Source organism: Sminthopsis crassicaudata, chromosome 5 (assembly GCF_048593235.1).
Source record: "Sminthopsis crassicaudata isolate SCR6 chromosome 5, ASM4859323v1, whole genome shotgun sequence".
In the NCBI taxonomy this organism is placed as follows: Eukaryota; Metazoa; Chordata; class Mammalia; order Dasyuromorphia; family Dasyuridae; genus Sminthopsis; species Sminthopsis crassicaudata.
Window position 1 is genome coordinate 212,361,951 of NC_133621.1, and position 17,605 is coordinate 212,379,555.

General features: G+C 31.3%; 1 long non-coding RNA gene across 2 annotated transcripts in view; it reads right to left on the minus strand.

The window, feature by feature from the left end:
* The window catches only part of LOC141544086 (uncharacterized), a 92,193-nt gene that overhangs the window by 47,338 nt on the left and 27,250 nt on the right, over positions 1-17,605 (minus strand). The gene's annotated exons all lie outside the window — the stretch shown is intronic.

The following is a 17,605-nucleotide window of genomic DNA, read 5'->3' on the forward strand; positions in this document are numbered from 1 at the left end:
ATCCTTTGATAAAACAATTCATTTAAAACTCAATTGGACAATTAGAAAAAGATATTTTAAAAGTGAGTGAAGAAAATAATTTATTAAAAATCAGAATTAAACAAATGGAATTGAATGACTCGAGGAGACACCAAGAATCAGTCAAGCAAAATTAAAAAAAAAATGAAACTATGGAAAAAAATACCAAATACCTTTTTGGAAAAACAATAGATGTGGAAAATAGATCTAGGAGAGATAATCTGAGAATTATTGGATTTCCTGAAAAATATGATGAAAAAAAGAGCCTGGACACTATTTTCCAGGAAATTATCAAAGAGAACTGCCCAGATGTGATAGAAACAGAGGGTAAAATAGACAGTGAAAAAGTTCAATGATCACCTACTGAAAGATACCTTAAAATCAAAACTCCAAGAAATATAGTGGCCAAATTCCAGAATTATCAGACAAAGGAAAAAAATACTGCAAGCAGCTAGGGAAAAAAAAATCAATTCAAATATAGAGGAGCCACAATAAGGATAACTCAGGATCTATTGGCATCTACATTAAAGGATTGAAGGACCTGGAATCTGATATTCTGAAAGGCAAAAGAACTTGGAATGCAGCCAAAAATAACTTACCTAGCCAAAATGAGCATTTTTTTTCCTCAGGGAAGAAGATGGACATTCAAAGAAATAAGTGAATTTCATCTATTTCTGATCAAAAAACTGGAACTATACAAAAAGTTTGATATACAAATATGGAATTCAAGAGAAACCTAAAAAGGTAAAAATAAATCTTGTGAACTATATTTCTGCTGTAAAGATATATAAAGAACATATGTATAATTTATTCTAGAAACCAGAGATGGAAATGAAATTGTCCCATAAAAAGGGTAAAGTGGGGGTACTACATCTCATGAAGAGGCAAAGGAAATCTATTATATCTGAGAGAAAGAATGGAGGGGGATGAACATAGTGTTTATCTTATTCTCATTAGAATTGGCTTAAAGAGAAAAATATTAGACATATTCAATTTATGGTGAAACTTCTTCCACATCATTAAAAAGTGGGAGGGGAAAAGTGAAAAGGGAAGGAGTAAACTAAGCAGAAGAGAATACAGAAATTGTGAGGAAAAGGTGTAAGAAAGGGGGAGGAACTCTAAGGTGGGAGAGGGATACAAAAAAGGGAGGGCTGTGAGAAACAAGTGGTGCTCACAAGTTTAATACTGGGGAAGGCAGTAAAGGGGGAAGGAAAGGAGAAAAGCACAAGCAGGGTTTAACAAGATGGCAAGTAATACAGAATTGGTCATTTTAACCATAAATGTGAATGGGGTAAACTCCTCCATAAAGAGGAAGCAGTTAGCAGACTGGACTAAAAACCAGAATCCTACAATATGTTTTTTATAGGAAAGACACTTGAAGCAGGGTGATAAATAAAGAGTAAAGGTAAAAGGTTGGGAGCAGAATCTAGTATGCTTTAGGTGAAGCTGATCTCAGATCAAGCAAAAGCAAAAATTGATCTAAATAAAAAAAATAAGGAAGGACACTATATCTTGCTAAAAGGTAGCATAGATAATGAAGCAATATCAATATTAAACATGTCACCAAGTGATGTAGCATCTAAATTCTTAAAAGAGAAATTAAGAGAGCTACAACAAGAAATAGACAGCAAAACTATACTAGTGGGAGATCTCACTTGCACTTTCAGAATTAGATAAATCAAACCACAAAATAAATAAGAAAGAAGTCAAAGAGGTAAATAGAATACTAGAAAAGTTTGAGATTATAGATCTTTGGAGAAAACTAAATGGAGACAGAAAGGAGTACACTTTCTTCTCAGCAGTTCATGGAACCTATACAAAAAGTCTCCATATATTAGGACAAAAAAACCTCAAATTCAAATGCTGTAAGGCAGAAATAGTAAATGCATCCTTTTCAGACCACAATGTAATGAAAATTACATTTAATAAAAAGCCAGGGGAAAATAAAGCAAAAATAATTGGAAACTAAATAATTTCATACTAAAGAATGATTGGGTGAAACACCAAATCATAGACATAATTAATAACTTCACCCAAAAAAATGACAATAATGAGACATGATACCAAAATGTATGGGATGCAGCCAAAGCGATAATAAGGGGAAATTTTATATCTCTAGAGGCCTACTTACATAAAATAGAGAAAGAAAAGGTCAATGAATTGGGCTTGCAACTAAAAATGCTAGAAAAGGAACAAATTAAAACCCCCCAGTCAAACACTAAACTTGAAATTCTAAAAATAAAAGGAGAGATTAATAAAATTGAAAGTAAAAAGAACACTATTGAATTAATTAATAAAACTAAGAGTTGGTTCTATGAAAAAGCCAACAAAATAGACAAACCCTTAGTAAACCTGATTAAAAAAAGGAAAGAGAAAAAGCAAATTGTTAGTCTTAAAAATGAAAAGGGAGAACTTGCCACCAATGAAAAGGAAATTAGAGCAATAATTAGGAGTTAGTTTGCCCAACTTTATGCCAATAAATTCGATAACTGAATTTAAATGGAAGAATACCTTCAAAAATATAGCTTGCCCAGATTAACAGAGGAAGAAGTAAATTGGTTAAACAGTCCCATCTTAGAAAAAGAAATAGAACAAGATATTGACCAACTCCCTAAGAAAAAATTCCCAGAACCAGATGGATTTACCTGTGAATTCTACTAAACATTTAAAGAACAATTAACTCCAATGCTATATAAACTGTTTGAAAAAATAGGGATTGAAAGAGTCCTACCAAATTCATTTTATGGCACAGACATGGTACTGATACCTACACCAGGTAGGTTGAAAACAGAAAAAAAATTATTGACAAATATGTCTAATGAATATCCATGCTAAAATCTTAAATGAAATGTTAGCAAAAAGATTACAGAAAATCATCCCCAGAATAATACACTATGACCAAATAAGATTTATACAAGGAATGCAGGGCTGGTTCAATATTAGGAAAACTATTAGCATAATTGACTATATCAATAACCAAATTAACAAAAAAAAACCATATGATCATCTCAATAGATGCAGGAAAAGCATTTGATAAAATCCAACATCCATTCCTAAAAAAAAAAAAAAACACTTAAGAATAGAGGAATAAATGGACTTTTCCTTAAAATAGTCAGGAGAATATATTTAAAACCACAGTAACATGATATGTAGTGAAGATAAACTGGAACCTTTCCCAGTAAGATCAGGAATGAAACAAGGTTGCTCACTATCACCATTATTATTCAATATTAGAAATGCTAGCCTCTTCAATAAGAATTGAGAAAGAGATTAAAGAAACTAGGGTAGGTAATGAGGAAACCAAATTATCACTTTTTGCAGATGATATTATGTTATACTTAGAGAACCCCAGAGATCCTACTAAAAAACTATTAGAAATAATTCATAACTTTAGCAAAGTTGCAGGACACAAAATAAATCCACATACAATCCTCAGCATTTTTATACATCACCAACAAAATCCAATAGCAAGAGATAAAAAGAAAAATTTCATTCAAAATAACTGTCAATATTATAAAATATTTGGGAATCTATCTACCAAAGGAAAGTCAGGAATTATATGAGCAAAATTACAAAACACTTATCACACAGATTAAGTCAGATCTAACCAATTGGAAGTGCTCATGGATAGGCTAAGCGAATATAATAAAGATGACAATATTCCCTAAACTAATCTATTTATTTAGTCGTATACCAATCAGACTCACAAGAAACTATTTTAATGACCTAGCAAAAATAAAAACATAATTCATATGGAAGAAAAAAGGTCTAGAATTTCAAGGGAATTAGTGAATAAAAAAAAATCAAGGTGGCCTAGCTGTAACTGATCTAAAACTATATTATAAAGCAGCAGACAACAAAACCATCTGGTATTGGCTAAGAAATAGATTAGTTGATTAGTGGAATAGGTTATGATCACAGGACAAAATAATCAATGACTATAGCAATCTAGTGTTTGAAAAACCCAAAGATCCCAACTTTTGGGATAAGAATTCATTATTTGACAAAAACTGCTGGGAAAATTGGAAATGAGTATGGCAGAAATTAGGCATGGACCCAAACTTAACACCGTGCTCCAAGATAAGATCAAAATGGGTCCATTATTTAGACATAAAAATTAGATTATAAATAAATTAGAGGAACATAGGATAGTTTACATCTCAGACTTGTGGAGGAGGAAGGAATTTGTCACCAAAGAAGAACTAGAGATCATTATTGATCACAAAAGAGAAAATTTTGATTATATCAAATTTAAAAGCTTTTGTACAAATAAAACTAATGCAAACAAGATTAGAAGGGAATCAACAAACTGGGAAAACATTTTTCCAGTTAAAGGTTCTGATATAGGTCTCATTTCCAAAATATATAGAGAATTGACTATAATTTATAATAAACCAAGCCATTCGCCAATTGATAAATGGTCAAAGGATATGAACAGATGAAATTGAAACTATTTCCACTATATGAAAGTGTTTACTATTGATCAGAGAAATGCAAATTAAGACAACTCTAAGATACCAGTACACACCGGTCAGTTTGGCTAAGATGACAGGAAAAAATAATGATGAATGTTGGAGGGGATGTGGGAAAACTGGGATACTGATGCATTGTTGGTGGAGTTGTGAATGAATCTAACCATTCTGGAGATCAATCTGGAATTATGCCCCAAAACTTATCAAACTGTGCAGACCCTTTCATCAAGCAGTGCTACTCCTGGGCTTATATCCCAAAGAGATACTAAAGAAGGGAAAGGGCTCTGTATGTGCCAAAATGTTTGTAGCAGCCCTTTTTGTAGTGGCTAGAAACTGGAAAATGATTGGATGCCCATCAATTGGAGAATGGTTGGGTAAATTGTGGTATATGAATGTTATGGAATATTATTGTTCTGAAGAAATGACCAGCAGGATGAATATAGAAAGTCCTGGAGAGACTGACATGAACTGATGCTGAGTGAAATGAGCAGAACTAGGAGATCATTATACAATATAACAACAATATTTACATGGATGTATTCTGATGGAAGTGGCTATCTTCGACAAAGAGAAAATGTAACTCACTTCCAACTGATCAATGATGGACAGAATCAACTATACCCAGAAAAAGAACACTGGGAAATGAGTGCCAACTGTTTGCATTCTTGTTTTTCTTCCCAGTTATTTTTATCTTCTGAATCAAATTCTTCCTGTGCAACAAGAGAACTGTTCAGTTCTGCACACATATATTGTATTTAAGATATACTATAACATTTTAACATATATAAGACTGACTGCCATCTAGGGTAGGGAGTGGAGGGAGGGAAGGGAGAAATCGGAACAGAAGTGTGTGCAAGTGATAATGGTGTAAAAAAAATACCCATGAATATGTACTGTCAATAAAAAGTTATAATAAAAAAGATGTAAAAAAATAATTCTATAATATTTGAGGATTACAGAGAATGTAAAGAAAGTTAAATAATGGGTTTGGTCATGGTTCTGTTTATTTTTAGAGAGGAAAGAGAAAGTAGGGAAAGGAATTCAATAGAGAACAATTAGGCTAGGAGGCTTACTATTTTTCCATAAACGATGGGTATGATGATATGCAAAAGTATGGTATGAAAAAGTAGGTAGAAATAGAAGTCATCTTATGAACTTTCTATTATTTGAATCAGGCAAAGAAACATTGGATATTTACATACAAGAATAAATATAGTTAAATATCCTCTTATAGAGTGACAAAAGGAACAAGTTGAATTTACTTAAATGGTTGATTTCTAATATTATTAATTAGTGATCTATTTCTCCTATTCCCTTTTTTACTCTTACATTTCATATGTAATTAGACTTTATGATATTCAATTTTTGAGTTTACTCTTTTATCTGGATTTTATGTTACTGACTTTTCAGATGAACCTCCCTCTTGGAAATATCGATTCATTGTGGAAGCAATGTTGAATGCATATAGTGCTACAAAGATGTCATGCTATACATAAAATTACACATTCCAAGTTTTTTCTGTCTCCTGGTATATTCCCAAATCCTCTATCTCCAAAGTTTGGTTGCTCCTCCTTTTGTTCTATTGTTTCCCCTCCTCAACACTCTTAAAACTAGCTGCCCTTAGTAACTCATACATCTCTTTTACTGATGCAGAAAAGAGTGTACTTATAACTAAATCTCAGAGGAGGTAGCTCTAAATGTGCAGACTGTTCATAGATAAAGCTCATTGCAAGATTCCCATCTTTTACTTCCTCTCTGTTATGTTCTTCATTGTTAAACCATTTCTATTTCTGCCCTATTCCCAGTACCTCTCCTTCTACTACTTCTTTCTTTTATTTTATAACTCCCTACTTACTCACTGACAAGAGGAATCAGGACAAGACAAGAGGAATCAATTGAGTTGTTCACTCCTCTCTGCCTTTTTTCCCCTCTTCTTAATATATTCTTTTTCACCCAATAAATATCTTAAACAATACAATCTGAACAAAGGAAGTTGAATTAGCTGTAAAGGGATTATTAAAAGGAAAACAAAACACAGAAAAACAAATACTCCTTGTTTAGATGAATTTAAAGGAAAATTCTTTCAAACATTCAATGAACAATTATTACTGATACCATGGAATTATTCACAACATGTGAGAAATTGCTTTATCAAATTCCTTTTATGAAATACAGACATAATAATCAAATCAAGTAAAAATAAAGTAAATATAATAATAGAATTTTATTTTAAATGAAAATTAATTCAGAATTTTAAAATAAAACATTGGGAAAAAGGCTAAAATGATTTATATAAAATATTAGTATGTTAAAGTTGTAGTCATACCACAGGTAGTTAAATATTGAAGAAATAATTGAAATAATTATTTATATTAAAAACATTCCAAACCATGCAATTATATGAATAGAAACAAACAAACAAACAAAAGAAAAAAACCTTTGACAAAGTACAATATGCATTTATGCTAAAATTGCTACAAAGTATAGGCATAGTGGGATTTTATTAATATGATTTAAAAAATCCAGCTAAAACTGAAATCTAATCTCATATGTCAATTGGTTGTTGTCTTTCATACTCGAAGATGACCAAAATGAAATATTATGCCAGAGCCAAGTTACAGTGTGTCTGACTGTGGCTGATCAGACCAATATGAGCTCTGAATATCCTGACACAAATCAGACACAAATAGTCCCTATGAACATTTGGTGTAGCTTCTCTAATTTTGAACATTTCATGTTTCTTTTGGGCTAATTAAATTTTGTTTTGCTCATAGAGCTCAGCACCTTCTCTGATAGAGGCTTTATATGTAATGAGGAAACATCTGAAGTTTTAACAGCACATAAAAGAGTAAAGGAACTTTGTCCTATTTCCCTCCTATTATTTGATATAGTTCTTAAAATGATAACAATAGCAATAAGAAAGATGAAAAAAATTAAGAAGATAAAGATAGGCAAAAAATAGTCAATTATATGATTTGAGAATTTAAAAGGACCTCAGTGGTCATGTGATACAACAGACACCTAAAAAGAATATGCAGTATAATATTGCCATTTTCAAATAAGTAATTAAAGAATATAAACAAGTATTTGTCCTCAATAGAAAAATCACAAATTATTTTAAAAGTAAATTTATTTTTTAAATTCTGAACTTAATAGTTGCTAAATGAAATGACCATTTCCACATACATAGAGCCGAAAAAGAAATTGCACATGAAACTGCAGATCTTTCTTACATATAGATTGTTTTTTCTTGTAGAATACATAATAAATATAACCTGTGACTTTCAAAACCACTTGTTTTTGATTGTTTTTGAATTTCTGTTATCTTCTGTGCATTAAGAAAAAAAGTAACTTAACGATTTTTTCCTTCCCTCTCTTTTCTTTCTTTCTTCTTTTTTCCCCTACTACCACTTTCCCCTATCTACCACTATCTCATTGGAAAAAAGAAAAAAAAAACATTCTTGCCACGAATATGAATAGTGAAGCAAAACAAATACCTATGTTGTCCATATGTGAAAACATTTGTCTTATTCTGCATTTTGAATTGTTGAGACATGGATAGAATCCTTAGTCCTCTAGGATTATGGTTAGTCGTGACATCTATCAGAATTTTCAAATATTTCAAAGTTTTGTTTCTTTACAATCCTATATTACATAAATAATTTCCTTGTTCTGCTCACTTTTCTCTGCATCATAAATCTTCCCAGTTTTCTCCAAAATTACCCCTTTTAAATTTTTTATGGTATAATATTCCATTCCATCAATATCCATAATTTTGTCAGATATTCTTGACTTCCCTTTTGTTTTCAAGTTCTTTGTCACTGCAAAAAGAGCTGCTTCAAATATTTTTTATACATAATGATTCTTTTCTTCTTTTTATTGATCTCTTTGGAGTATAGGTATAGGCTTAGAAGTAAGTATTATCAGGTCAAAAATATGAACAGCTTAGTGAATTTGGGAGCATAGTTGCAGATGGCTTTCCAGAATAGGAAGAGAAGTTAGAGGAGCACAGATTGATTCTATGCAAATTTCTATTATAAATAAAAAAATGCCTTTGGGAAATAATGATAATGAAAACCAATGAGAATTTGCTATGTACTCCATCTAGTCCCAGATTACACAAGAAATTGGGCAAGGATTCTGCAGAAGCTTTGAGCAGAGAGAAACCATAATTCATAAAGTTCACAAGCAGATTGGTGCCACAGCTGGAGCCCAGCACAGAGTAGGTCTGTAGCTGAGGACAAAGACAGACCAATATAAAGCTGCCCCAGAGCATTGCATGTGATACAGCAATAGCAGCAGCCAGGCCAGGGGGCCTGTCACATTAGTAGCAGAGGTAGGACCATGATACTTCTCAATTTGTGTCTAAGACTCCACAGAAAATGAAATCTTCACCTCCACAAACCAACCTCATTTCAAACTACATAACTGAGTGAACTGATAATTCTTTGTTACATTGCTTAATGAAAGAGCTAGTAATGACTTAGCACATTGGATATAGAGTACTACACTGAGCAATGACCTTCAAATATATAAATGATTATAGGAAGAGCCTACCTTGTAAGGAATACTTACTTTGTAAGTATTTTTCTTCGGAAAGGATTGAAATGGAGGGAAGAGATTGGACTGCATTCAAAGAGAGTTAAGTTAACACAAGATAGAAGTGGTGTAGGCAAATATATTAAGTTGTAGAATCTTTATTCCTATGGGACTTTTAAAATCAGTATCAACAGCTAACTGTATTATATATTTTAGAAGCTGACCTGGTGAAAATAGGGACTTGGCCTGATGACTTCCCAAAAAATCTTTTCTTATTCTACAATTCTGCTGACAGGTATTTCATAAAATATGAAAGATTTCATATTTCTACTGTATATTGAATTTTTTTGTCTCATCATTTTTCTTTGAGAATCATTTTATACCTGTAATTTTTTTTCAAGACTGCCAGTTTTCTTCAATTCTATTAGAAGTAGGATTTATTAGCAGTGGTATAGAAACAATTCTTTCTCACTTGAATGAACTGTTTTCTATAAGTTTCTCAGTTAAGGTTCTTTAAAGCACATTGGTTAATTTTACATATGAATATATACAGATATAAATTGTATATATATATTAATCTTCACATATAATACACACAATATATATATATATATATATATGTGTGTGTGTGTGTGTGTGTGTGTGTGTGTGTGTGTGTGTGTATAAGCATTTGAAAATATGTCTCCTTTGAAAGTTGAAATTAGGATGAACACCCCCCCCACCTTCCAATTTTTTATTGTAAATGATACTTGATATTCAAAACCATGTTTTCAGTTCTTCTTTGGCCCAAGCTTTATTTTGATATGTGACCATGTTAATATATTTGTATGTTTGGTGTATATAACTATGTTTAAAGCATAAGGGAGTAAAATCCAGACACGAAGTGATCTGATATGCTTTGTGCATATTCATATTATTATGTAAGTTCATCTGAGTGCTAGCTGTCATTTGGGGGAGTTTGGCTAGAAAGAGAAGGCTATAAATATAGAAAAATGCAACAGCCAGGAAAAACAATGTGCTTGGAACCCATTTTCAGAACATGAAGAGAAGATATTTTGGAAGACTGGTTCTTCATTGTTGCCCAAATACCCTCCCTAACTACCAATGAATGATGACAGTCTGTAGAAAGGGATGTTCCAATTGAAAAACATCAATATAATGCCATGGGTCCACTAATTTAGCTCTTCCACAGGCTTGTTTACAGAAGGCACATAAACCCACATAGTCCTCACACTGTGACCCAGCTTAGATTTGTATTTTTATTTCCAAAATTCTGTGGTTATCATTAGGCTTCAGCCAGAAAGCACATATTCTAAAATCACAAATCTTTATTCTCAGTCTATTTGTACTCTTACTAATTTAAATGTTTATAGTCATTTAAGCTCAGGGGATGACAGAAGAGATGCTAGACCAAATGAATTTTTTTGCTGAATTGCTTTGTAATTTTCAAATAATTCTTGGGAAATAGGTATTCCTTCCCCAAGTGGTTTTTGGTCTTTGCTTCAATAAATGCAGGTTTATTGAGTGTGATGGTTTCTGATTTTGACTTGTTATTTTGTTTTCCTGATTTATTTTTACATTTTAGTATATATATATGTATATATATACACACATATATATGTATATATACATATATAAAAATATATATGTATATATACATATATAAAATATATATGCATATATGTGTGTATATATATGTATATGTGTATATATATATATATATATATATACATATATATATATATATATATATATATGTATATAATCAAATTGTGTCCCCTGATTACTAAGATTACTAATCTGAAATATACTTTGAATTCTGGTAGTATTCTTCTATATTACTTCTTACTATTTTTCATTATTTCCCTTGATATTATGGACTTCCTCTCCTATGCACTGAAATTTGTTAGTATTCTGAATAGAACATGAATAAATCAAGAAATAATTCTGTGATGCTTTGATATGTTTCTTAACCTATAAAATAATTTAGGTAGTATTTTAATTTTTGTTTTTATTATTGTGTTTAACCCTGAATACTGATGAAATATTTATTCACCTTTATTTTTTATAAAGAGCATTTTGCAAATGTAGTTATGTAAGTCTCAAGTATGTCTTGATAGATTGGATCCTAGATATTTTATATATTTACAAGTTATTTTTGAGGAGGTATCTTTTTCCATTTCTTCTTACATTTTATTTATACTTTATAGAATTACACTTTGTTTTTTTTTTTATTCAACTAATTTACTAATACAATCTATTTATTTTTTTATTTTTAGTAAATATATGGAACTTTTAAAGTAAATTAGCTCATCTGCAAATAGTCATAATTTGACACTTCTTTCCTAATTTTAATGACTTTACATATTTTCTTTTTTTCATTTCTTTCACTAGAACTTTTAGAAGTCTATCAAATAATAGGGATATTATTATATTATAAATAAATAAATAAATTTATATATATATATATATAAAACAATATAATTGTTTCCACTCTGTTTTTGTTTTTAATACTTCTGATATTTTATTGTTTCTCCATTGCAAATAATGATAACTTTTGGAATATATATGTAGATATAGATATGCATATACATAGATATATACACACATATATGTAATACACTTAGAGACATATGGAATATGTATCTGTATGCTTTTTGCCTCATATATGCTACCTATATATGTGAACATCAATATATGTAAATATATTTTATTTTAGAAAATGGCCCTCATGATTTTGAAAGTTTTCACATACATGAATATTGATTTTTAGCAAAGGCTCTTTGTATTTCTCTCAATATAATGCCACAATTCAGGTTGCTATGACTGATTAATGTGTTTTATTAATGTGACTGATTAAATTGTTTTCCTAATATTGAGTCATTCTTACTCTATATAAATTCAACACAGTTATACTGAATAACTTTTACATACATTAGTCTTTTTTCCATATAATTTCATGGTTTAAAGTTTTTTTCCTCAAAAGTCATCAGTCATTTTTGTCTATAGATTATTTTATCTATTTTATTAAAACATGCTTTAGGTACTAAGCTATTAGTCTCAAAATTAATTTCATAAGGTATTTTTTGCAACAATTAAGAATAATTTTTGGACTACTGATAAAAAGAGATACCTCAACATGTTCCAAAATATATGGCACCATTTTTTGAAAGCAAAGAAATAAAGTAGATGCCCATTGATTGGTATGCTAAAGAAATTGTGGTATGCTAATATATTAGAAATTTATTGTGCTTTAAACATGATGAATATAATGACTATAGAGAAGCATGAAAAAATCTGCTTGAACTGATGTAGAATGTGTTAAGGAGAATGGGGGTAGTGAGGGCAAGGGCAAGTAGTACTGGTAGAACACCAGTTGCCTCAAGGAAATTGCTGAGTATATACTAGAACTCCAACATCTTGTCTATGACATGGTTCCATGATGATTTTTTAAAAAGAAAACCTCCATCTTCTAAAGCATTAATTTTTGAAAGATTGTCATGCTAAGGAGCTAAGAATTATATCCAGTTACAAAGAATTATTGCCAGTGTAGTAACCATCAGTTTGCAAAGATGTTTCTTTTTCCTGATTTTATGTTTTGTTATTAGAAACTACCATTGAGGGCAGCCAGGTGGTACAGTGGATAGAGCACCAGCCTTAAAATCATGAGGACCTCAGTTCAAATGTGAACTCAGACACTTAACACTTCCTAGCTATGTGACCCTGGTCAAGTCCAATTGCCTTAGCAAAACAAACAAAAAAACCACAAAAAAACTATGATTGATCATAACCTCTTTATGATAAAATTGTGCATCATAATTGCATGCAGAGAGAAGTAAGTGGGGGATGTTTGTGAATACCTGAGAAAGCACAAGATTAAAACTAAGGCAGATAGTATAACTCCTATCCAGAATTTGAGATATTTTTCCTGATTATGAACTCTAAGCTATGATTATAAGAATCTTATGATTCCAAAATGGCTGGCCTAAACTTCATACAGGTCTTTCCCCCTTTATAATATGATAAAATGAATAAGATTATCATTTTGCTCTCTGTGACAAGACTAAAGCAAATGTATCATATTCCCCCACTCATTCCTACTGTTTGCCAGCACTGCCTCTTCTTGGGGTTAGGGTCAAAGATGGAGAGTGAGAATCTTTTATTAGGAGAAAAGATAAGTGTGACTGGACCTGATCTGTAACTACTTTAGTTCTCTTATGGGAGAGAGGTACCTTTTTAGTTATTTTTTTCCTTATGTAATCAAACCTTAACAGAAAGATTCACTTGGTTAATAAGGGGTCTATTGGTTGTCATGTCTATTAACATGGAATTCTGATCACCTTCACTTGGTAGAATGTAACCTTGTTTCTGTTGGTTTTGTTTATGCAAAACCTTTTATTTTTAATATAATCAAAGTTTTCTAATTTGCCTTTCATAATGTTCTCTGGTTCTTCTCTGGTCATAAATTTCTCCCTTCTCCAAAGATCTGATAGATAAATTATATCTTACTATCCTAATTTGTTTATGGTATCACCCTTATGCCTAAATCATGTACCCATTTTGACCTTATTTTTATATTAGGTGTGAGATGTAGGTCTATCCTGAGTTTCTGGCATATTATTTTCCAGTTTTCCCAGCAATTTTTGTGAAATAGTGAGTTCTTATCATAGAAGCTAGTTTGGGAGTTTATCAAATATTAGATTACTATAATAATTGATTATTGTGTCATATGTGTACAACATGTTCCACTGATTTAAGACTCTATTTCTTACTCAGTACCACATAGTTCTGATGACTGCTGCTTTATAATATAATTTTAGGTCTGATAGTTCTGGACCATCATCCTTTTTATATTTTTAAATTAATTCCATTGATATTCTTGACCTTTTGTTCTTGCAGAGGAATTTTGTAATTAATTTTTCTAGCTCTATAAAATATTTTTGGCAGTTTGATTGTTAAGGTACTGAATAAATAGATAAATTTAGGTAGTCATTTTTATTTTACTTGATTAGCCTACACATGAGCACTTGAAATTCTACTGGTTGTTTAGATCTGGCTTTATTAGTGTAAGAAATGTTTTGTAATTGTGTTCATATAGTTGCTGGGTTTGTCTTGGAAGGTGTACAACCAAAGATTTTACTTTGTCTACAATTATTATAAATGGAAATTTCTATCTCTTGCTGTTGGGTTTTGTCAGTAATATGTAGAAATGCAAACTGTCCTGATGTTCCACAGCCAGAGGGTAAAATTGAAATTGGAAGAATCTATCTCTTAAAAGAGATCACAAGATGAAAACTTCCAAGATTATTATAATCAAATTATGGAATTCTAAAGTTAAGAAGAAATTATTTCAAGCATCCAGAAAGAAACAATTCAAGTGTCATAAAGCCACAACAAGGATAACAAAAAATTTAGCAGCTTCTACAATAAAGGATCATAAAGTGTGGAATATGATATTCTGGAAAGTAATGGAGCTAGGATTACAACCAAGAATTACCTAAGTAGCAAAACTAAGTATAATCCTTGAGGGGAAATGATAGATATTCAATGAGATTGAGAAGTTCCAAACATTCTTGATGAAAAGACCAGTGCTGAATACAAATCTAATTTTCAAATACAAGACTTAGGAGAAGCAAAAGTCAGTAATTGTTAGGATTACAAGGTGATAACTCAGGTTGTCTGGGCAATTCTCTAGCTCAGAATTCACACCTTTGGTTCAGGCCTTTAAGGCATCAACAACTTTCTTGAAAATTTATTGTTCCCTAATTTAGTCATGTGTAACTCCTTGTTCCATGGTGCACCAGACCCTTCTATCATCTGCTATCCCATGAATTTTGTCCAACCTCAATGTTCTTTGCTTCTTGGACACTATCCATTGCATCCACTGTCATCCCCTTCCCTTTTTGCCTTCATTTGCCCTTGACATCAAGGGCTTTTCCTGCCTTCTCATTATGTGATCAAAGTAATCAAGCTTCAGATTCCAATGAATATTCTGAAATAATTTCCTTAATAACTGCCTGATTTGATCTTACTGACTAAGGGACTCTCAAAAGTCTTCTCTAGCACCACAATTTGACAGCATCAATTCTGTAGCAGTTAGCTTTCCTTATATAGTCCAACTCTCATAGCTATATATTATGCTAGAAAAAGCATAGCTTTGTCTATATGGACTTTTGACAAAATAATATCTCCATTTTTAGTGTTCTCCATATTTGTTTCCTGATACTGATTCTTTACAAATTCAGCTTCTCACACACCAGCGTTTTATCCTTCTTTGAGATATATTTATCACTTATGTGTTCACCTAAGCCACAGCTATAACAGAAAATACATCTGGTTCTCCATCATAAATGTGCTAGTGCTGATTTTGCATCAAATTATAGTGACCTTTGTTCTTTTGATCTTTCATTTTCACAAAAAGCTTTGACAGAGCTCTAAACTTTTGTCTTCAAATATCTTTTGTCACTGTCTCTTGCTTTTTCTTTTGTAGTCAATATACAAAGTGTTTAGGAGCTACTCAACACTAAAGTTTGAGTTTAAATAATAGGAATACTTCTTATCATCGAGTCTTAGCTCATTTTACAGTGATGTATACTATTACTACTATAGATATTAAGCTACTATACTTCTACTACTACTACTACTGCTACTACTACTACTATTATTACTATTACTACCACTACTGCCACTACTACTACTACTATTATTATTATTATTACTATTACTACTACTAGTACTACTACTATTACTACTACAACTACTATTACTACTACTACTACCACCACTACTACTACTACTATACCACTCTTACTCCTATTATTACTCCTCCTCCTACTATTATTACTACTATCTTATTATCTGCTAGTATATTATTTATGACTCATTTACTAAATTACTATTACTACTATCTGCTATCTACATGTATAGAGTATTAAGCTTTACCAAATGTTTGTGTTTGTATATTTACATATATATGTATATGTGTATATGTGTGTATATGTGTATATATATATATATATATATATATATATATATATATATATATATATATATATATATATATATATATATATATATATATATATATATATATATATATATATATATATATATATATGTACTTTACTGATGAAGAAAGTGAAGCTGAGAGATTGATTTCTCCAGAGTCATATAGCTAGCAAATATCTGAAATAAGTTTCAAATGTAGTTCTTCCTAACTATGTTTATCAGTCTATTCATTGTGCCACAAAGCTTTCTTTTAAAAATTCCATTAAGGTCTGCTATGTGAAATTTATAAATATATTGGGAAAAAAATGGAAACTTATCCTATACCTGAATCATAAACAATTATCACACTTATTTGACCAAGGATTGAAATAATTTGATTCACTTTTAACATACATTTATTAAGCATTTAATATGTGCTTTGCAATGTTGTAGATACTGGGGATATAAAGACTAAAATGAACTTGATTTTTTTGGCTGGGGGCTTGTATTTATTAGGAAGAAACAATATATAGACAGATAAATAGCTACAAAATACATAAAATAAATTCAAAGCTTTTGGGGGATAGGAGAAATTACAGAGCTGTTGGAATCAGGAAAAGTGTCATATATTTGATGAGCTTTCAGGGAGCTAAGTGTGCTAAATAGTGTTTGTAAAGAGAGCAATCCTTTCTTGCATGGCGTGGGGGCCTGGGGATACTGCTTGTACTAGGACTCAGAGGCTGGAGATAGAATAACATGCCTCAGGGACACTAATTACACTAATTAGAAACAGAATGGTTTTATGTTTTTAGGAAGTACTAAATAATCAGTCTCTGCAAGGGACACAGTGAGGATAAGGTGCTGATCCTATAGTCAAGAAGACTTGAGTTCAAATTCAGCTTCATATTCTAGCTGTGTGACTTAAGACAGATGTCTGCATCAGTTCCCTTAACTATAAAATGGGGATAACATGAATACCTACATCAAAGAGTTGTTATGAGCTTGGAGTCAGATAATATTTGTAAAGTACTTGGCCTAGCTCTTGACACATAGTAGGTGCTTAATAAATGCTTATTCTCTCCCTCTCCCATATCACAGGAATTTTATCAGACACTGCCACCTACTTGATCTTATTCCACCAAGGAACAATCACTAGCCAAATGAGTGCCTGATTTTAGACTAGACCAGATTAGTTATTTTCTAAATCTGGTATGTAAGTTCTATGTCCTCTTTCTTCAAGAAATATTATTTGCACTGACTAGGGCTGTTTTAATTAAGTACTGTTGATCCTGAAATGACAAAGGATGGAAATAGAGTGATTAAATCAACATTTGAAATAAGACATCAGAAACCCACCCAAATATTAATTATCCCTTGGAGGAGATGGTATTGTTTGGAATGCTTTCCTCTCTGCCTCCTGAGATTATTGGGGTAGTTCCATGAGATCATTAAAGGGAAAAGAGTTTGGACTTTGGTTTCACACTGCTGGCTTGTTAAAAGGAAGGCCGAAACCTGTGTTCTTATCCAGTGTTTAATGAGCTGGTATGTCTATAATTGGGGGTAGAAAAAAGGTACAAAATGTACCTGTA